Here is a 23,886-nt window from a genome sequence, read left to right as displayed (position 1 = left end):
ATTTTTTTTACTTTCCCCAACTAGCCTTGAAATCAGTAATTTTCCCAAAATGCCTGGATTTCTTTTTGTTCTTTTAGATTTCTTTTTGAAAGAAAGGTATTTTGAAATCTTGGGGCCAGTTTTGCTTCTCATTGCTACTTGATGTGATTGGTTGTTTTTAGGCCTTCTTAGCAGATACAACGAGGAAGTACACCTACTCATAGTGTATATATGGTACATACACCCAAATGTCTGTATATTTTATATAATTATATATCTACATATTTCTGTATCTTAAGATCCATAAGTTCAAACCAATATCTCTAATCCAACCAACACCATGGAGTTTCATGCTCTCTTCCCCCTTTCTCATATTTGTACCTCTCTTCTCTGACAGTGTAAAACCTAGCTTCTGTTATCTATAATGTATTTATTTGTTCATTCCTAGAATACAAAGAAAATAGTTTCAACATTATTAACCCACGAATATGAGAAAGAGATGCCGACTGTGTAGAGTTCAGTATTTGTTTGGAATTCTTTGTGTCTTCAAACTGAGGATATATAGTCCAAATAGTTTAAAAGTTACCTGAAATCTCCCTTCTGCCCCACAGCCAGTGTGGCTGTTATTCATTGTAAATGCAACTCTTGTGTTTTTTAAATTTCTACTTAATTTTTTTTTAAGTAAGTGAAACATTACAAAGTTCTCAAAATCAAAACTGTACCAGAAATTCCACTTAGGGGCGCCTGGTGGCTCAGTTGGTTGAGCGTCTGCCTTCAGCTTTGTTCGTGATCCTGGCGTCCTGGGATCGAGCTCCGCGTTGGGCTCCCAGCTAGGTGGGGAGCCTGCTTCTCCCTCTTCTCCCCACTTGTGTTCTCTCTCATTGGGTCTGTCTCTCTCAAAAAAAAAAAAATCTTAAAAAAATTACACTCAGAAGTGTTATTCTTCCCACCCTTTCTTCATAAAAGTTTAGGGGAGGTTATAAATAAGATGATAAATGTTTAGATTTTGCACACTACTTTGTTCCTATTTAGGTTCCCAAAAGTGTGATCTAACTACTCATCTAATAATATTGCTTTACCTACGTTCATGCTTCATACCTTTTCCTCTCATCTATGAAACCGAATTGGAATGCAAATATGTGAATAAAATGCTTCTCAAGCTTGGGTATTTGAAACCTTACTAGAATAGATTATTTGCATCCTTGTCACAATTGATCACAAAACACTATTGTGTTTAGTTTCCTAATTAAGAATTACTGGACTGTTTTATTCCTTAAAAAGTAGAATGTGGTTATTGCATATGGGATAAGCATAATGTTATTGCAGGAGTAATGTACAAAACATATCAGAATCAGACCTCATTTCAGTGGTGCCTTAACTGTGAAGAAAATAGCTGTAATTCTGTATGAAGGTTATAATTGTGAGTCGGAGTGAAACAAATAGAGAGTCCTGAGGCGTGTCTGAAGAAATGAGCACATTACATGCTTAACTAATTATGAGTGATAAGGTTTCTAGATTAGGTCATGTCCCACAAAAGGAAAGGAGGAAGAAGCACTGTGTCATTAGAATCACTTTTATTTCAATGCATTTCTCTTAAGAAAAAGCTTTGTTTCTGGAAGCATTGCAGCATTTTACTCCTGAATTCTGTGCATACTTTAGTCATTCTATTATGTATACTTTGCTAATAGTATTTGATAAATATTTGAGAGAACAGATTTCTCCTCATGGTTAAACATTTGCAGTAAAAATTCTGGATCAAATTTGAGATTTCTTCCATTGGGAGAAATACATATATTTCTTTTTATGATTACATAAAAGTTACTACATTACATAAAAAAATTTAAAACACATTTAATTTTACTGTGATTTTATAACTAAGCAATAGAAGAAACAAGGAAAACTGTATTTATAGAGAACTCATGAATGACAAAAATAACTATGAATCTTAAACATTTGTGGGAAGTAAATACAGATGATACATCAAGACCAAAAAATGTAATAATAACCATGTAAGTATCAGCAACATGACAATCTCCCTATGATGGTTACTTTTAAATATACTTTCTACATTCTTGATAGTATATCAAAACATATTTTCTTGTCCATATCTTAATAGCAGTGGAAACTTAGGGTTGTTAAAGTAAGTTGCACATACTTAAAATGTTAGTTCTAATACATTTTTAGTAAATGTCGTATCTCAATTTTGAAGGGAAAATTTAACATATGATCCTGTAGCACAGATATATTAAAGTCTTTTTATATATGAATATGCATTTTCTAACATATCTCCAGTTTCACTACAAATTTTTCAAAGCAATGCACAGCTGTGTCTTGCTTGTTTATTTAGTACCCAGTTTCTACATTTGTCGATCTCATCTTCCAAATGAGGTACATACGGCAACCCGTCAGAACCCAACTCTTCTCCATGCCATGGCTGTGGTTTCCAAGGCCCCACATTTCCTTGCACCACCCACCCTCCTGAAGATTTCTTTCTTTCCTGACTTCATGCATCCTTTATATGTCTACCTCTGTCCTTGCTGCTGGAGAGGAACTTCCAACTATCATCACCAGGATTTCTTTGGGGTCTAGCTGCATACTGCATCCCAGAATTTTCTTGTGATGTTTTTGGAAGCCCAATCTTTATGTAAGTTATTTCTATGAGAAATTGGGGTTCAGTATTCTAAGCAACTTATCTATAAATTTAAAGACTACCGTGGATCATAGTTTTTTTTTTAAAGATTTTATTTATTTCAGAGGGGGAGAGACAGAGAGAGTGAGCAAGCATGAGTGGGGGGAGGAAGAGAAACAGACTCCCCGCTGAGTGGGGAGCCCGACATGGGGCTCAATCCCAGGACACTTGGATCATGACTTGAGCCGAAGCAGATGCTTAACCGACTGAGCCACCCAGGTGCCCCCGGATCATAATTTTTAAATTTTTTATTTCTCATCATAATGATATGTCCCATTCTTTAAATGTGACCAAGGAATCATGCCTAAATTTTCTTGGTCCTTTTGAAATACCTTGCCAACTATCTAGAGTAGGTTTCTAACTAGCTAATGTTTTCCCCCTCCTTTTTGGTCTGAATTAAGTATTGAAGAGAAATTATCCTAATAACTTTCTTTTCCTTCTCCAGATGAAATTGTTATGATGGCAAAGAAAAACATTATTAGCTTTTCCACTTCCACTGCAATAAGGTTTTCAATAAGTATCAGGAAACTCATCAGGCCCCTCTTAGTACACAAGCTTGCTTTTCTCTCACCTGATTTTGTAATTATCTTTAGGACTAAAGAACCTATAGCCTCCAGCCAGGTATCTACAACATAGCATACCCCTTTAACAGGATGCTTCTGTCTGCATTTTTATTAATTTCTCCCAATGTTCCTCTGTGTGCTCCTTCTAAAAATACATACAGATTCCTTGATACCATATTTTTCATTATTTCTCTCCACTTTCCCTACTGGGACTTGGAAGTGTACATTTGAATTCAAACTAAATAATACTAATTGACACAATTTTTTGAAAATCTGCTATTATAAGATGGGCGAAAGTATGGCTTTGAAAGATGTAACTTACAAACAGCGATAAAAAGAATTTTGGAGATTTTGCTGATCTCATTAGTAACTACTCCTAGAGTCATTCGACACCCCATTTTAAAGTGTAAATATTTGACTTATGCTCAAGTAGGCATAATTTATATAAGATGTATGATGGTTTACCTTTGGGCATAATTCATTACCCCTGCATTTAATCATTTCTAAAAGATGGCACAATGAAAGAATATAGATTTTTTTTTATTTCTATGCCTATTTTGCCCTTGGATCAATTAAATAATAATCTACCACTCAATGAAGCTTAAAAAACAAAAAAGGAAAAAAGAAAAAATTCAGAATTTGAGAAATAGAAATGATATATAGGACACCTCAGGAAATCTGAGAATGTCCTAAGCCTGGTCATGTTGTTGTTGATAGTTATGCTAAAAAATATAGTAAATTTTAACACATTCTGAATCATGAATATTATCACATTGGGGTTTTCTAACAGGGATTATCCTAATCTAGTTCATATGTCCATTCTGAGAACGAAGAATAGAAAAGCTTGTGTTTAATTTTTCTTGTGATTATCTGGAAATATGGTGAATAGTTTTAATCCAAAACTTCCTATAGAAGAAGAGAATAATTTAGAAATAATGCTGATGAAGTTGAAGATTAGATACCACCAGCAATAGTAAGGAACCCAATATAAAACCAAAGCTTAAAGATATTAGAAACCTAGAGCATAAGGTAATATTAAGTCCCATATTTCAGTAAGGATAATAAAATGTTGGAGTCTATCGAAAAATCTGGTGTTATTTTACCTTATAGTTACAATTGATCATTCCATGACCTGAACATTGTAGCTGGAATGTGGCACTGCCTTCTATAAAAAGGGCCAACAACACAGTGACCAGTTGGTACCATATCCTGGCCTATATCTAGTTCAGTACTATTCTAAACATGATTTAAGTAAGCATCTGCTAGTCACAGAGTAGATTTAGGACGGAACTGAAGACTGTTAACTAAAAACAAAACAAATAGCATTGCAGAAAATTATATATAATTTGTCCTATGTCTGAAATAATAAAGGAAAACAATACACAAAAAGGTACTAATTATTTGAGGGAAGGTAGAATTTTTATTCAGTAATTGTACAATCTTTAATAATTCTGTAGTGTTTGAATGATTATTAGCAGTTAAAACCTATCTGATAAAGAAAAGATAATTTTTTGAAAGATAAACTTTACAGAAAAGTCAGTGGATATAATAAAGTCACAGAATTTAGAGTCAAAACATGACAACTGTCTAGCCACATGATATCATAGATGTCACGTATTTCTTCTTCTGAGCCTTAGTGTTCTTATCAGTAAAATATGGTTGATAACAAAATTACTAAGCTAAAAGTTTGCAAGGTATGAGAAAGTGTTTTATAAACTACAAATAGCAAGATACATTTTGTAGTTATATATGTACAATCTTTATATTGAAACATAATTAACATACGATGTTATTAGTTTCAGGTGTACAACATACTGATTCAACTATTCTATATATTGCTCAGTTCTCATAAAGATAAGTGTAATCACCTTTGTTCTCTATAGTTGAGGTTTCTTTTTGTTCGTTTCTTTTTTAGATTCCACGAATATGTAAAATCATATGGTATTTGTATTTCTCTGACATATTTTACTTAGCATAATGTACTCTAGGTTCATCTATGTGGTCACAAATGATAAGATCCCATGCTTTTTATGGCTGAGTAATACTCCACTGTGTGTGTGTGTGTGTGTGTGTGTGTGTGTGTGTGTGTGTGTATAACATCTTTATCCATTTATCTATCAATGGACACTTGGGTTGCTTCCATATTTTGGCTATTGAAAATAATGCTGCAATAAATACACTGGTGCTTAGATCTTTTTGAATTAGTGTTTTTGTTTTCTTTGGGTAAATACCCGGTAGTGGAATTAGTGATTAAATGGTATTTCTATTTTTAATTTTTTCAGGCACTTCCATATTATTCTGCATATTGTTGTCTACAGTAGTTGTATCAATTTACATTCCCACCAACAGTGTACAAGGGTGGTTTTTCCTCTACATCCTTGTCGACCCTTGTTATTTCTTGTCTTTCTGATTCTAGCCATTCTGACAGGTGTGAGGCAATACTTCATTGTGGTTTTGGTTTGCAGTTTCTTGAGATTAGTGAAGAGCATATTTTCATGGTCTGTTGGCCTTGAGTAGGTCTTCTTTGGAAAAATGTCTACTCAGGTCGTCTGCCCATTTTAATCAGATTATTTGCTTTTTTGGTGTTGAATTGTATAAGTTCTTTATATATGTCAGATATTAGCCCCTGATCAGGTATGTTATTTGCAAATAACTTCTCCCATTCAGTAGGTTACCGTTTTATTTTGTTGATGACTTTCTTCACTGTGCAAAAGCTTTTTATTTTTGCTTCTATTTCCCTTGTCTGAGGAGACATACATAGAAACATGTTGCTAAGGCTAATGACAAAGAAATTACAGCCTGTGTTTTCTTCTAGGAGTTCTGTGGTTTCATATTTCACATTTAGATTTTTAATCCATTTTGAGTTGATTTTTGTGTATGGTGTAAGAAAGCTGTGTAGTTTCATTCTTTTGCACATAGCTGTCCAGTTTTTTCAGTACCATTTATTGAAGAAATTTTCTTTTCCTCATTTTATATTCTTGCCTACTTTGTCATAAATTAATTGACCATATAAGCATGGGTTTATTTCTGGGCCCTCTATTCTGTCCCATTGATCTATGTGCCTATTTTTGTTCTAGGACCATAGCATTTTTATTACTCCAGCTTTGTATTATATCTTGAAATCTGGGATTGTGATACCTTCAGCTTTGTTCTTCTTTCTCAAGATTGGCTTCGAGGTCTTTTGTTTTTCCATACAAATTTTAGGGTTATTTGTTCTAGTTCTGTAAAAAATGTTGCTGGCATTTTGATAGAGATTACATTCAATTTGTAGATTGCTTTGGGTAACATAGACATTTTAATGATGTTAATTCTTCCAATCCATGAGCGTGGAGTATCTTTCCATTTGTTTGTGTCGTCTTTAATTTTTTCATCAATGTTTTATAGTTTTACTTCTTTGGTTGTGTTTATTGCTAGGGTGTTTGTGTGTGTAATTGTAAACGGGATTGTTTTCTTAATTTCTCTTTCTGCTACTTCATTACTAGTATATAAAAATGAAACAGACTTCTGTATGTTAATTTTGTATTCTGCAAATTTACTGAATTCATTTATCAATTCTGGTAGTTTTTGGGTGGAGTCTTAAGGATTTTCTGTATAGAGTATCATGTTGTCTGCAAATAGTAACAGGTTTTCTTCTTCTTTACCAATTTGGCTGCCTTTTATTCCTTTTTCTTATCTGATTGCTATGGCTAGGACTTCCAGTACTATGTTGAATAAAAGTGGTGAGAGTGGACATCCTTGTCTTATTCGTGATCTTAGGGGAAATGCTCTCAGTTTTTACCATTGAGTATGATGTTAGCTGTGAGTTTTTCATATATGGCCTTTATTACGTTGAAGTATATTCCCTTTAGACCTACTGTGTTGAGAGTTTTTATCACGATGGATGTTGTGTTTTGTCAAATGCCTTTTCTGCATCTATTGAGCTGATTTTTTTAGTCCTTTCTCTTGTTAATGTGATGTATCACACTGATTGATTTGCAAATATTGAATCATCCTCAAATAAATCCTACTTGATCATAGCGAATGACTCTTTTAATGTATTGTTGGTTTCCGTTTGCTAATATTTGTTGTGGATTTTTGCATCTATGTTCATCAGAGCTAGTGGCATGCAGTTTTCTATTTTTTCTTTTTCTTTCTTTGTAGGGTCTGTCTGGTTTTAGTATTAGGGTAATGCTGGCCTCATAGAATAAATTAGGAAGTTTTCTTTTTCTATTTTTTTCGGTAATCTTTTAAAAGAATAGGTATTAACTCTTCTTTAAATGTTCGGTAGAATTTACTTGTAAAGCCCTCTGTCTATTGTTTGTTGGGAGTTTTTTGATTACTGATTCAATTTCATTACTACTAATTGGTCTGTTTAAATTTTCTATTTTTTCCTGATTCGGTTTTAGAAGGTTATATGTTTCAAATTTATCCATTTCTTCTAGGTTGTCCAATTTGTTGATGTATAGTTTTCCATAATATTCTTACAATCCTTTATATTTCTGTAGTGTCAGGTATTATTTCTCTTCCTTTGTTTCTGATTTTGAGTTTTCTCTCTTTTTTTCTTGGTAGTCTCACTAAAGGTTTATCAGTTTTCTTTTTAATCTTGTCAAAGAACCAAGCTCCTGGTTTTATTAATACTTTTTTTTTTTTTTTTGGTCTCCATTATTTCCTTCTATTAGCTTTGGCCTTTGTTCTTATTTTTCTAGTTCTTTTAGGTGTAAGGTTAGATTGTTTGAGATTTGTCTTGTTTCTTGAGGCATGCCTGTATTGGTACAAACTTCCCTCTTAGAACAGTTTTTGCAGCATCCCCAAGATTTTGGACCATTGTGTTTTCATTTTTGTCTTCAGAGAAGAAATTTAAAAATACATGATTTTTTAGTTGACTCATTCATTGTGTGGCAGTAGGTTGCTTAGCTTCCATGTATTTGTGTTCTTTTCAGACTTTTTCTTGTAATTAATTTCTAGTTTCATACCATTGTGGTCAGAAAGGATGCTTGATAGGATTTTAATCTTCTTAAATTTATTGAGACTTGTTTTGTGGCCTACCATGTGATCTATCCTGGAGAGTGTTCCATGTGCACTTGAAAATGTGTATTCTGTTTTGGGATGAAATGCACTGCTAGGTCCATCAGCTCTAATGTGTTGTTCAAAGCCACTGTCTCCTTACTGATTTTTTTGTCTGATTGATCTATCCATTGATGTAAATAGGGTGTTAAAATCCCTTACTATTACTGTATTACTGTCAATTTCTCCCTTTATGTCTGTTAATAATTGTTTTGTCTACTTAGGTGCTCCTATGTTGGGTGCATAGATACGTCTAATTTTTACATAGTTGTAATTTTAAACGTTTATGATATTTACATAGATATCCTCTTGTTGGATTATTCCCCTTATTATGTAGTGCCCTTTTGGCTCTTGCTACAGTCTTTGTTTTAAAGTCTATTTTGTCTCATATAAGTATTGCTAGTTATTCTGTATAGCTAGAGTTTGGACAGTAGTCAAAGGTTAAACATAGTTAAACGATATCACCAAAATTTGATCTATTGAACACAATTCATCTCTTCAAAGGCTCTAGATAAAGTGAGCAACAAATAAAGCCAGGGTATAAATTTTAGAGTGAGACAGGCTCAAACTCAGATCCCATTTCTGTCACTTTCATAATCTTGTGCACATTAGTTATCTTCTTTGAGCCTCATTTCACTCATCAGTTAAATGAGAGTAAAAATAACTATCTCATGAGGTTGTCTGGACAAAAAATAATGTGTTTTAATACTTGAGACTGAATAGATGCTCACTAAATGGTCTAGAAATAAAGTGTGCAGGGAGCTTGCTTCTGCCCTAATACTGAGAACTACAATTCACATGTTTAGAATTAAGATCACTTAGAAATGAGTGAACAAGTATGTGGACATGATGTAGATGTATTTATTATTTTTCTCTTAGGATTTATTTTAACAAGTTTCTTTTGAGAATTTTTATAGACTTTCTGTAGCTTTCCTACTAGCTTCATTTGTTTTGTGCCTCTTGCTGGCAACTACTTTTTGTCAATAGAGATGGGCCAATTTATTTGATGTTGCTTCTATGGGAGATGTCCTTTGGGTGCAAAGTGTAGCTATCATAGAAGATTTTCCTAATCTAATGAGTTGGAGAACTGAGCAGCCAGGACAGGTAGTGTTGGTAAAAACAGAGTCTGTTTTCTGTACCCACCATGCCCATCTTAGTACAAGAACCACTTGAAGATGACTCTCACAGACATTATCATGGTTGAGTCATTCAGTGTGTTTGGACAGCCACATTCTCTCACTGCAAGGTCCACTTTTTATCCTTAGTGGTAGTTTGGTTTATGAAATCTACTCTTTGTGAAATTAAAAAGCTAAATTTGTTTCCTCCTCTAAATCTATGACATCCTCAAAATATGAATATCCAAATGTAGATTTCGGTTTGGTTTCATCATATATATATTTATATATATATATATATATATATATATATATATATATATATATATACACACACACACACACACACACACACACACATACATATATTTATTACTGTAATGGCTTTTCTAATGAGAAAGCTAAGTGTAGGTTGTACACTAACCTGATAGTGGCAACTGTGAGAATATGTTTGCTGCCTTTATGTGTTTTGGACCCCAGTTTCCTCATACATATTAGGAGATAAGTCAGTATTTTTCATTTGTCTCACAGGATTCATTAAATGTCAATTATGTTTGTTTTAAAACATCTACAAAGTATTTGTGCCACCAAAATTAATCTTGCAAAAACTGATTTTAAAAGGATCCCTGTGGTAATGAGATTTATAGTTAAGTTGCCAGTTTAAAATATTTTGCTTTCAATTTTATTTAAAAAGCAAAATCGACTTCAAGTTTGCTTTGTGAAAAATTAAAAATTTGTGTAAATAAGAACATCACAAAAACCTCAGTTTTATAGCCATCTTTTTAAAACTATCCTTGTAACTTTCTTTTCAGCCGCCTTTTAAGGAACATAGGAGTTGGCTCTAGAAGAGTTCTCATATCAGTTCTTACAAATAAAAATAAAAAATTATATTAAATTATACATTTTATTCATGTGGATAAGAGGCAGTTCATTCAATTCAGCTGAACTGGTTCTTATATTAAAACAAGTATCCATTTTATCACTTCAGTTATAGGCTAATAAACCTTTTTTAGATTTTTTTAAAAAGATTTGAGAGGGAGAGGGACAAGCAAATTCCACACTGAGCATGGAGCCTAAGGCAGGGCTTGATCCCATGCCCCTGAGCTCATGACCTAAGCCAAAATCAAGAGTCAGATGCTTAACTTATTGAGCCACTCAGGCGCCCCAACTGTTATAGCCTTCTGAAACACAAAAACCCAGAATGTCTTACTCATGTAAAACAAAACAAAAAAACCACTTTGAAGTTCTATCTACATAAATCAAATTTTTGTCACATCAAGATGTTCAAAATTATTAGGCATCATTCTTAGTATCCTTGGAACTTGTTTAATTTTAAGGAAAGCCTCTAAGCAATCAAGTAGTAGTTTTTAACTTTTCTCTCCTTTGAAACGGTGTGCTGGTAGAAGAAATATCTAGGTCGTAGCTAATACACTCATCTCTCATATACCATCTTGTATACTCTATGAATTGGCAAGTACATGTTTAGATGAATCTGTGTGACTAAAATTGGAGCGATCTTGACCTGCCAGTGTTGGTAAATGAAATTTGAAAAGCCAAAGGACCATCCTCTGGCTGGTACTCCGCAAAAATCATGCCTTGCCTAGTAAGTTTAGATTTGGTTGTGTCCATTTCCAGTGAAAGAAGGGGAGGAGCTTTAAAATGGTTAAAACTGAACCTCAGACAATTTAAAAATTTAAGTTCTAAGGATAGTACATTCTGGGCCTAGATCATTTGCAATCTGTCTTTGAACATAAGGACAATATGCGGAGCAATTAGGCTTCTTGTGATGACATCAGAGATATCTTATCCCCTGAGTGCCACTAGTTGCATTTCCCAAGAAGGTTAAAGTCTGAGGCAGATTCTCTGCTAAGATTCTGAGAGGCCAATTTTGGATCTCCGCGCTTTATGGAATCATTTATTCAATTAATAAATTTTTGAGCTCCTGCCATTAGGCAGTTTGCAGCTACAACATAGATATGGCTCAAGTTCTGTGCAAACTTAAATTTTATTGCCTTAGTAAAAATAATATTAGTCATGAGAAGGGAGGCTAAATAAAAATATAAACGAACAGAAGTAGGACCCCCCCCCCCCATAAGAGGAGACAAATACACAAGAATGGAAGTTGAAGTGTGGGTTCAGGTTGGGCAAATAAAAATGTGAGGTTAGTTGTTCTTTATGTTGAGAATTAAGGTGATTAGGGAGGAAGAAATCTCCCATTACTCCTAAGACTAACATGCTTTTATGTATTGGTTTCAATTAGTCATTTGCCAATGAGAGCTTTTAGGGTTGTTTCTTTAAGATTTTATTTACTTGACAGAGTACTAGCAAGGGGAGCAGCAGAGGGAGAAGGAGTCCGATGCCAATGCTGGTCTTGATCCCAGGACCCTGGGATCATGACCTGAGCTGAAGGCAGACATTTAACCCACTTGAGCCATCCAGGCGCCGTGAGCTTTTTTAATTTTTTTAAATTTTTTATTTAAAATCAATTTAGTTAACATATAGTGTATTATTAGTTTCAGGGGTAGAATGTAGTGATTCATCAGTTGCATGTGCCACCCAGTGTTCTTTACATCAAGTGCCCTCCTTAATGCCCATCACCCAATTACCCATCCCCTACCCACCTCCCCTCCAGCAAAGAGAACTTTTAGATAGCAGTTAAGAGAAATCTGTAAGTCAAAACAAAAAGAGACAATCCTTAGTATACCAAACTGTTAGAGATAAGAACATACATAAGAAATTTGCTGTACACTCATTTGAAAGGGTGTAGTCATCTTAGCTAGCTTGTTATATAGATAAAGCCCCATCTTGATCAGCCATCTGAAGACCTGTATTTGGGTAGCCTCAAAAAATATTTCAAAGTATAAGGACTCAGATTTTCTTTGAATAAAATAAAGGTAGGTATAGTAAATAAGCAAGGCTTTGGATTTAAGAAAGGAAAAAATTGTAAGGAAAATCAATTACTGAACTTCACAGTATGTAAGTCACTTATTTTTAAGTCACTTCTTTCAGAGTGGTAAAGTTAGGGGAAATTTTCAGTGTAGAAACATGTTCAATTTGGAAATGTTTACTTGAAGCATTAACAGGATATTTTCTATCTGTGATAGTAGTTGCACCAGCATTATCTTTAAGTTTACTAGTAACTTGATTGAACACTATGATTTTGAACTTAAACCTTAAGGAGTCAACAAATGATGACTTGTATGCTCGTTATTATATAATTGGAAAAGTAGACCTTGCCTTTTTAAATCATTACACATATATCTTTAAAAGAGCTTTAAGTGTAATTCTTATAAATTGCCTTTGCAGAGATGCCTGCTTTTTTCTTTCTCTTCTTTAAATAGAATATTCATAGGTAGCATTAGGAGATATGTTTAATTACTACTTTTCCCTATAAAGATGCCAAGCTTTCCTGTTCACTAAATAACACAAAATTTAAATTCTTTATTTATTAGTAAGTGTGAACAATAATTTTCTCTGAATGTAACCAGTGCTGCAACTTGGCATAAACAAGCAAGAAAGCCTTGAATCAAGGTTTTTGCATTAGAAGCCAGAACTCAATCTGAGCCCTATCCGCCTGAAACAATGTGCAAGAGAGTTTTAAGCGGTCCAGTAGAGGGTTCTGTTTGCTAATTGGCTTTACCTACAGGAAAAGGAAACAGTCCCATATCCTCAAGACAGGAGATAGATTTACAACTTGGATCAGGACATCTAAACATCGGGGCACTATTGATGATTACATTTCAAAGGGATGGCTTCCAGGTTCTTGAGGAAGACAATTGTGGCTATAAAACTGGTAAGAAGCTTTTAAAAAGATTTACATCTCAAAGGAACAGAGAAAGATTTTACAATTACAAGTTTTCTAAAATGTTCTAAGAAAAGAGAGATCAAGGCTCTAGAGTTAGGAAGACAACTGTCTAAAGTTTAGGGAAGCTGAAGGAAGCCATCTTGAACAAAATATTATGTTACAATTTGGACTTCTTTTCCAGGTTCTTTGACTGTAGACCTGGGTATAACTTATTTGGATATGGAAAAGGGGAGAAAAAAATAGTGATGATGTTTTTGGTACTCTCTGTTACCACTGTTTCTTGAGAGGCTGCCTTTGTGACCTTTAAATGTTATAATTTGAAATTAGATTTTATCTTAGTAATGAACAAAACTGAAATCATATTTTAAATTATTAAAATTGCGCAGAAAAGAATTATCATCAAAATAAAATTAATAGAAGTATTTTTAGTACTTTCATTGAACATAGTCATGCTGCATTTAAAAAAAAGAGATGTGGTTATAATATAAAGACAAACAAATTAAGGTAAGTCATGTTGAACAATTACTTAAATAGAATAGCCATGTTCTTATACCAGCAGCTTCTTATTTTCAAACTGGAATTAAAGAGTGTTTCTATGCCATCTTGTTAAGGAGACAGCAAAAATTATAAATTCTCTTATTCCTTCAGAATCTTTTAAACAAAAAGCCTTACTCTGGAAGATTTTTGTAGTCATCTAATGCTGAAACATTGTTCAGAACAAAATAACTCATAAAAATGTTATAAGAAGTGCTACCTAGATAATTCTCTGAAAGCTAGAATGCTCCAATATCTAGTTTTTGAATGCTGTTTAAGATAATTAGGTATGGTTTTCAGTTATTTGGGGAAGAGCAAATGTGACTGATATTCCTGAGATCATGATTTTATGCTGTTTAATGTGATGCTGACCATACAAAGTAATGTGAAGGTGTAAGGTAGTTAACAGTAGAAGTAAAGGTTTAGCACTGTGAGCCTTTGAATTGTATTTTAAAGAATTATAGTAAAAGCTAAAAAGCATCTTATTCTTGCTTTCCTTCTTTCTTTGTTTCCATCTGCCATCCCTATACAGCTGAATTCTTAGGATCTCCCTCCTCTCTCTTCCTTTCCAATCTTTTCCCTCTATTTCTTTCTCCTTTGACACTGATCTTTGCTAGGAAAATAGAACACTGAAAGAATATATAACTTCAAACAGCTATCAGGGAGTAAGCCCAAATTATGCTAGTACTCAGTAAGCCAGGTCTGAAGATGCAACCTATCCTCTGGGTTTAATAGGATAAAGCTAGTAGTGGAATAGAAATTGAGAAATGTGGTCCAACTGATAAGGAAACCTCACTATAAAGTATGAATTAGCAGCAGTTTGTGAGATTTACTTCTGAAGTATTTCATTACTATTATAGTACCTATTTTATCCTTTGTCGTCTATGGACATATCACCAAAGATAATGACCCTCCACGTATTTGCACAGGTGCAGGAAAGGGGAGGGGGTTGAAATATACACACAGACTCACACACACATAAGCATGCCAAGAATACTAGGTTATCGAAAATAACTCATTAATAAGGTAAATGTTATAAAGTCCTGTGACTCATCATTCATGATTTACTGACCTCAAAATTACTTTTTAATTTGTTTTATAAGTTGACAGATTGGGCCAGAGGCATAAATCTAAGCTATCCAAAAAGCGTAACTCTACTGTAACATTATGGGAACAGCTGCTGTCTTTTTGTAGCTCATTCATAGGTTGCTTTTGTAGACCCTAATGATGACAAAACCAGACCAGAAATTGCCAGAAATCAGGGATACCTGCTTAAGACTACTTAAAATGAAAAGTATTCTGCAGCTGCCATTCTTTGTTCGTCTAAAAGTTTGTAGAATAAGAGTGTTTTGTGTGTAAACGTCTGCTGCTTCTAGAACGCATCCCTCATGCAGTTGCCAAATGACAAGGAGAGACACTTTGAATCTGGAGAGACCTTAAGATCTATGGCACTGCTGAATTTCTCACCGCAGATGATTAAAACTTTTAATCAGTATTTTTAAATAAAATAAACCTAGTTCATAAAATGATCTCTTGAATAGTTTAATGTAAAAGCATTTCAAAGGATATTTTCATTTAAATGTAAATGTGGACTATGAGTTCTTAGAGTATGGCTTTCATATTCATTCTTGTTTTTCTAGACACCTGGGCTCTAAGTCACCTTTTGAACTTGGAAACTAAGCTTCTAAATTTAAATCTTACTGTCAGGATCTAAGTTCTTTATTTTCATTGTTAAAAGACAAATGCTACCTAAAGCTTTATCTGTAGCATTAATTTTTCTGTAAAGACGGGAACTGAATTCACAGGGGAAAGGGTAGGACTCTGGAACATTTAGGTCATGGCTTTGGAATCAGAGCTCTCAGCAGTTTCGTGCTTTGTGGATAATTACAATCGATACAAAATAATTACACAGCTAGAAGGATCTCCAGATACTTAATCCAGTCCCTTGCCTCTGGGAGAAACTAGCTGTAGTCTAAACTAACCTCCACACAGGCATTCAGGTTATGAGAGAAATGGGAATCCTAGATTCACCTTCTGCACTTACTTAGAACATTGCAAATGTGGCTTGGTAACAAGAGATTGTTTTTATAAGTGTGATGTAAGTATCATACAACAGAGTTCTACAGTCCCAAGATTAGCAATGGAAGGCCGTGATGGCCAAAGCGACACTCACTTTCTTATAATTACACTGACAGAGATTTTAGGATTTCTGACCATGTCCCATCTGCTAAGGGGTTTTGCCATTTTTAGTGTCTGTTATGTCATATCTTAAAAGTACGGATCAAGTGCAAATTCCTCCATGCAACTTTACTAATCTCAGTGCCCGCTGGTTATCTTATTTTTGGTTCTTCAGTGTTTAGTATATAGATATAAAAGATAAAGATAACCTTATAAAGTATCATTTGCCATCTCTCCACCTTAATGTTAGTCATTAGAGCTTACAACTATGATCTCTACTTAGTCATTACCGAGCAAATGCTGGTTCATAATATTTTTTTCTAAATCAGGTTGAAACTAATTCTCCTTATCATCTGTCCTCGGGGGAGATGAGGTCAATTGCGAGAAGTGTTGAGTGTCTTGGCTGATTTCAATCCTCTATTCCAACATTATGTTTCTCTTGATTCCATTTTTAAGGCTCCTTCTTTGTTTTATAGAGGTCAAATATCATAAGATCAAAGTAAAACAAATATTTCCTCGTTCCATTAATGTTCCACTTTCTTCAAGTAAAATTTATTGTGACAAAGTTAGTGTACAACAAAAGATTTTGGGTAGTCTTTTGGAGTTCAGATTTATTTTTAGATGCACTTTTCCCAAAGAAAAGGGCAGTGCTTCTTCAAATTCTGTAAATCAGTAGAATTCAAAATCCCTAAAGTACTGTGTCAAGTTAGATTAGTGAATTAGTCCAAGGATACCTGAAAGTTGGAGGGAAACGTAATATATTACATTAAGTACATGCTTTGAAAAAAAGAGAGAACTTTTAACTCATATTGAACCATATGAAACTGCATCCTATTTACACTCATAATATCCCCTTTATTCATGCGATCTTTGACTACTGATCAAAACACAAGATTTCTATTAAATATTTTCAATTGATTGTTATGTCTACAACGAACTGCATTTACGATCTCTATTTTATGACCTATATCCTACATTTCTTTATGGAATGTTCCCTTTTTTTTCATTGAGATAATAAACACTCAGTTACTTTACTCACTAAGAAATAGAACCAACCCAAGTGGAAGCTGTTCATTCCCTTACATCTGGAGTAGAGTTGGGGCGGGGAGGGCTGCAAGTGGGGATGACATTCTAAGTTGCCAAAGATCATCACTACCCTCTTGTGCAAAACCCTTCCTCTGCATACACTTCCCAGCATAGTTCACTGATTACTGGAACCCAGCTCACCATCTTCCTTTGACCACAAATCCAACCACCCTTGTGTACAACCTCATTGTCTTACTAGAGGCCCCATCAATTTATTATAACAGCTTCAACTAACACTCTCCATCACACCCATGCCCAAAGAAAATAATTTTCATTTGAGTCCTTAGAATCTATTTAGCCTCCATGCCCTTCAACCCGGTAACTGCCCATTTAATCTTCCCAAAACACCACATTAATCCATGCAGTTGCCACCTGTTGTCTTATTCTGGTTTTCAAAGACCATCAAAATTGGTCCTTGACCTTTGTCTCTACACATTCTTACTACTTGTAGAAGATTATAATTAAAACAATACTTCTCCAAATACGCCTAACTTTCTAAACTCCAACATAGTCTCAAGGCCTCGCTCTATCCTACCCTACCCCTCCCTGCTAAAAAACACTTCTCTTTAGCATCCAAATTACCAAGTATTCTATGTCCTTGCTGTATGAAAGTGTCCATATCTGTCTCAGAAGTTCTACAGAATTGCACACCACTATTTAAAAGCATTTTGTCTTCATTTTTGGTTAAGTATGTATTTATCTAAATCACTTGAACTGTTTAAAAGGTAGAATCGGCTTACTGTGTTAGTAAAATAGGGTATTAGTTCAGTGTCTGGCCTCTAATTAGCTCTTTCTGACATCACTTTGTTCCTCTGAACTACAATTGTATAATATGTAATATGAGGATGTCAGTTAAAATAGTATCTTAAATTTTGCATTTCTATGAAATCGTCAGAAAAATTCACCAGAGGTTTCTGTGTTTTTTTCCCTCTACATCTTTCTCTCTATAGTAGCCTGGAAATAGTTGATAATCAATAAATTTTCACTGAATAAGAAGGCAATATTTACTAAATTATTCTGTACAGAGTACAATAATTGTTAAGTGAATAATCCACTTAAGGATATAGTTCTCAGTCTATTATAGTTTCAGTCAACTATTAAAACTAGTATAAAAGAATGGCATGCCAGGTTTGGAAAAAGACTTTTAAACTTTAGTGACAAGTTGTACAATGCTGCCATGACGCTACATTTTTGGAAAAGACTTTGCAAAACCTCTCAATTATACCTCATTGTTACTGTTCTTATGCCTTCCTGGATAGTCCTCTAATAAAACTATGACTTTGTTTAAACTTTATAATGAATCGTAAGTTATAACGTCTTCCTGGTATACTGGTTGCCTAGAGTTGTAAATTTTGCATAATTATAGACTGTTTTCAAATGATGATATCTTGTAAACATGGCAAGATAGATCTTTCAAAAGCTCATATCCTTTCGGATTTATGCATTGATAAGCAACATTGAAAAAATCAGTTTATTTTCACAAAGACTTTAGAATTTTAATCTCTGAAAAGGGATATATGCCAAAAGATGCTTAATTTTCAGTGTAACACAAATATAGCCTATGCTCAGAGGACAGTTTTTCTTTTTAACAGTAATCTCAACAAATGCCATCCTTTGCCTCACCCCCACCTTCTATGTGTAGTACAGGAATGATTTTGTTGGCTATTAAAGAGATTAATTTCATTTGGCTTTGCTCTAGAGATAAACAGTAAACAAAAGATGGGAATATTTTTAACAAATTACTACAAACAGCTTTGATTTAAAAAATGAAAATAACCTACTAATTCAGCCTCAGGACATTTATCTAATATTTGTTAGTGGACTTGACTTTAGGCTTATTTTGGAAGTTCAGAATGCAAGTATAACAAAAAAAATTCCTGAAAAAATTTCAGCTGATCCTAACCCCTTTAAAGAACTGTTCAACAGATAGGTTATTTTCTTTACTACAATAAATAAAAGATTGTGAACAAAATGTGAGTGAAATAAGGTTAATTTGCATATAATACAAAAATAAAATTAATACATTTAAAACAGAACTGTACCTTACTTATAATTAGCTTGGCTTATTTACCTCAGCATTTGATAATTCCTTTAAATGTAATTTTGGGAGGTACCTGGGTGCTCATTCAGTTAAGCATCCAGCTCTTGGTTTTGGCGCAGGTCATGATCCCAGGGTCATGGGATAGAGCCCGGCATCAGGCTCTGTGCTCAGCCTGGAGTCTGCTTGTCCCTCTCCATCCCACTCTGCTTCTCCCCCTTGCTTCCTTGTGCATACACATGCCCATTCTCTCTCAAATAATTTTAAAAACAATGTAATTTTGGAAAACTTGTGCTTTTTTGGGCTAAAATTTTATTTTAATTAACACATACTCGCTGCTAGTGTAGCTCTTCATCATAATACTTTCTGATGATTAATATCAATATGCAAAAGTGTTTTACTCCCTTAGTTTTGAGACATGATTCGTCAAAACTTTGTACTAAAATTCACAAAATTTTCAGAACACTTTCTGTCTTTGTACACCAAAAGTTGGAAACATGTGCATGAAAACATGACAAGTCACTGATCACCACATTAGTTCTCATTTCTTGACAATGTCTTAGTAAAGCAATTTAAAAACAATGTAGAGCCACAGATATGTGTGAAACAGAAAGGAATTTAGAAAGAATACAATTCAGCTGTTGGATTTGTTTCAGAATAAATAAGACACTATTTCCTAAAATATGCATATATATCATCCATATTTGTATATGCATACATAGCTCATGTATATTATGTGTATACACTTGTTCTCTGTAGGATCACACGATTTCTGGTTATTCCGTGATGTGGTTAGGCAAATGTTACTAAGTCAAACCCTTGGAAATGAGATTAGCAGTGCTTATATGAGACACTCATGGAATCATCAGTCTTTGGTGTTAATTTAGTCACATTAGTGTTGTGCTTTACTAATGTGGGTTTTGGCTGTGTAAGTCACAGACACAAATCTAATGATATTAATGGGAAATGACTTCTGTTTGTATCAAGAGAGTAAAGGATAGATAATTGTGCTATCTCTGCCCTTATTCGGTTTCCTGTCCATTCCCCCAGAACCATCATGCCTCCCGTGTCCTACCTAACACTGAAGGCAGCCCCTCTTGGCTTTATTACTTTTCTAATATTTCTTATCCTCAGAGGAGAAACTCTGAGGAGGAATAAAAAAAAGTCTGATTGAAAATATGTGGTTTCCTCTTTAACGTCACCACTGTACTTAGGATTGTTGAAAGAAAAACTCTGAACCTTTTTTTTTTAATGTACAGAAGACTTTATATATATGAGGGCGCTTTATCTATGAGAACTCTAACATAGAGCCCTTTTATGTTTAATTCAGTAAAATGTTCTTTTAAAAGTATTTTCAAATCTGAAAAAAAATATTTTCCCAAAAGATCATTTCTCTTACAAGAAGGGAACGAATTGATTCATTTTGTAAGAATTCAGGGGCATCTGGTATATGGCAGCCATCTCTTAACTAGAGATATAGCAGGAAACAAGAAAAACAAATTCCCGACCCCTGAGGAAGTTACTTTCAATAGATAAAAGCATGTATTTATAAAACCAGAACTACTCTTAAAACCACTTATAGTGCTCATAACATCTTACACTAAATATGTAATAATGCTTGTTTCATTATATATTAACTCACCAAGTCAGAAGGCCAGTCAAAAATACATTTTTAGCTAAAATATCTCAGCTTTATAGTGACCAAACAAAAGCACTGGATTTGAATGCAGCATCGAGGTACTAAGTATTATTACTGTAAAGGATATGAGAATTACATCTATTTTCAAAAACAGCTTTACAAGTTTTGTTTTCCAAAATGTTTAATTAGCAGTGGTTTCTTAATATATGGTGATAGAGTACCACCTAAGTTTTTCCATTTTTGTTTGTTATTTTGTGTTAACTGTTCCTGAAAGATTTGCAGCTACTCTCCCGCATCAGATTGGTTCTTCCTATTTCTCCTTGGCAAGTAGCAGGAATGTTATGCATTTAAGAATTAACCCTCAAGAAGATGCTTTAGATGGTGCTGTCCTTGTATACTGCCCAGTTCTGTAGCCTCTCTTTTGGGCACAACTTGGCAAAGTGAAATTATGGGCAAAGACAGAGAGGAAAGAGGAGGATCATCTTGCACTGGCGATTTTCACTGGTAAGCCCTTTTCTTAAAAGAAACACCACTCATATTTAGGCTAGATTATACATTGTGACCTGGAATTAGAAACTCAGTGGGTGGTGAGTTTAGACTCTTCTGTGAGACAAGCCAAACAATTGAAGAGTCAGGGACTCTTCATACAGGCTGTCACAGTCAACCAAATAAAACAGTGCCTCACAAAAGTTTGACAGAAACCAGAAAAGAAAAACAGATTCACTTAAAAGAAAATGACTAATAAGAGATTAAAATTTTTAAGTATGTACTGAAATTACTATTTTTCAAGCTGATGATAATCTTAGTGCCAACAGACCACCCAAAGGCCAGAAGAGCTAGTATAGCATTGGAGGATGACAGAGATTTTGTATGTTACTTACGTTTTAGTCAAATTATTGTTGTTCTTTATGGAACTTCTTGGCTTATTTTCATTGGTTTGGAAAAGCTTGGTCCCGTTGCAAGAGGTACTCTAAAATATGATTGAATTTAAAGAAGTTGTGACTCTATCGGGTTGAAAGAAAAATAATTTCAGGTAGGTCTTTCACATAAACCAATCTCTTAAAATTGTAATCTAATAGAGTCAAGTAGTGTTCTTGAAATACCAGCCATAAATTGCCAAGTTCATCTTTTCATCGCTTTTAAGGAAGCATAGAAATACTGTATGTAAAAACTCATTAACAGCAGTCCTAGAAAAGGACACATATATAAAACATGAAGCATCCTGTAGATTACTTTGACCATTTAATTAGGAGGAAAGAAAGCACCATTTCTCAAATAATTTTTTTAAAGTCACTATTACTATAACTCAATATATTATGTGCTCTCAAAATGAGTGAATTAGTCATGGAATAAAATTTTCTACAATTAATGACATATTTAATTTTCTTATTTAGTCATATTGCTATCTTTACTCCTAATCAAAATATAATTTAGAAAATGTATTATTTCATCTAGAAATTAACAGCTGGCTTGTAAGAAACACTTATGTCAGGTTAATTACTGCCTTTTAAATTTTTATAATATACTGTGACAGAAAATTAAGGATGTTCGCAGTATTTAGCACAGTTCATAACCCATATTTTAATGAAAATATGCTGTTATTAATGATACACATTCTACAGATATAATATACACCAATTGCTGGTCATTTTATGTTTCTTCTGTACAATGCTATAAAATGAAGCCATATTTATTCTGTTTATTAATTTAGGCTTCATGGGGTAAAATTTGCATTCATTATATTCATGCATATATAGGATTATATGAATTTAATCAACCCAAGGCATGACAAGTGGTATTTGACTGACAGTATCCTCAAGATTCTAATCTGGTCAAGAATTCATTTTCCTTTCATCTTATCACAGATATATGAGCATCCTAAATTAGACTGAACATTTTAGCATTTTAAGTAGTATCCATTTCCTTCAATGCTCCCTATGCCAAAATAGAGATAAATACTTGCTTAGTGTCCACAGAGAGATGCTTCCTTAGCATGCCCTGATATTAAATGCATGCTATCTCCATTTCTGGTTCCTTAAATGTAAGTTCCTTAAGTTAAAATCCCTTAAGTTAAAATCCCTTTTCCTGTAGTAAAAAGCAGCATCCCTCACATTCTAGTACACCAATTTTAAAACTCCAGGTTCTTAAATAGGACCACCTCTTTCTTTCTCCAAACCAAGGACTACAGTAATAGCAAAGACATGCTACATCCCTAGGCTAATATGGGAATGGTCATTTTTAGAACCATAGACATAAAAAAAATAGAATGTCTTAATCATTTTACTTTAGAAGATATGTTGGAAATATGGACTTGCCACTGAATACTTGCAGAAATATTGAAAACCATATTTTATGAATTGTCAGGATATCTACATTAATAATAATTGTGAAATAATGTTTATTTTCATAAAATAACACCAGCCAATATCTGCAGAGCTATGTTAATGAGTAAAATGTGTTCACTGGTTTCAAGATAGTTCCAAATGAGTTTAAAAGGTATGAATTGTCACAAAATACTATGGTTAGTATTTTTTTTGTTTTAAAAACCTTAAATAATACCCAGTTTGAGAGACTTCAATCACAACACCATTTCATTTATAATTTACTGTTAAGTGCCTGTATTCTAGAGATTGACTGACAATGGCAGGTGTTTCTGAGTCCTTGTTAGAGAAAATGTCTAAGATGGAAAATAGCAGAAATAAGTTCCTGTAAAAGGGACCAAGTAGAGACATTCATTTCTGAGTGAGAAAATACAGCACACTTTCAAAACTCTTTCTGGCATATGCCTCACATTGAAAAAGAAGCATAGGAATAAAGAACAGAGGAGCTAGAAAGAATAATAAGGTGGTTCCCTCCCATTAGCTGGAAAGGAGAAACAAGGGACAAAGGGCATCCTAAATTACGTCGGATTATCTGAACTATAAAAATCTTTGGGATATGAATTTCCCCTCTAATTTAATAGGAACAGAGTAGATGTAAATGAATAGTATAAGGAATGTTTATACAGAGCAGCAGAATAAGATTTTTTTTTCGAAAGTTAGAAATATTTGAGCATTTTTCCATTACATCATAATTCTCAAAAATATTTTCAAAAGCAAAAATATCCCTAAAAAGTAACTGTCAGTTTGTTATGGATCCTTTCAGATTTTTTATGATATGTATATATATATACATATATATATACATTATATGTATTATATACAATAACTATCTTTTC

The 23,886-nt window shown here is 33.8% G+C and overlaps 1 protein-coding gene and 1 long non-coding RNA gene across 2 annotated transcripts in view; one reads left to right on the top strand and one right to left on the bottom strand.

Moving 5' to 3' along the window:
* The window catches only part of SYT1 (synaptotagmin 1), an 820,357-nt gene that overhangs the window by 353,478 nt on the left and 442,993 nt on the right, over nucleotides 1-23,886 (top strand). The window lies entirely within an intron of this gene.
* The window catches only part of LOC148108663 (uncharacterized), a 403,649-nt gene continuing 395,968 nt past the window's right edge, over nucleotides 16,206-23,886 (bottom strand). The window contains exons 4-5 of the long non-coding RNA XR_015727181.1: nucleotides 21,551-21,639; nucleotides 16,206-16,640 (exon numbers count right to left, since the gene is read on the bottom strand). This is a non-coding gene — a long non-coding RNA (uncharacterized LOC148108663). The remainder of the gene's footprint in view (nucleotides 16,641-21,550; nucleotides 21,640-23,886) is intronic.

The sequence above is a fragment of the Ursus americanus genome, chromosome 17 (assembly GCF_024610735.1).
Source record: "Ursus americanus isolate L20-20 chromosome 17, mUrsAme1.1.p, whole genome shotgun sequence".
In the NCBI taxonomy this organism is placed as follows: Eukaryota; Metazoa; Chordata; class Mammalia; order Carnivora; family Ursidae; genus Ursus; species Ursus americanus.
This window is presented reverse-complemented; position numbering and strand designations above follow the sequence as displayed.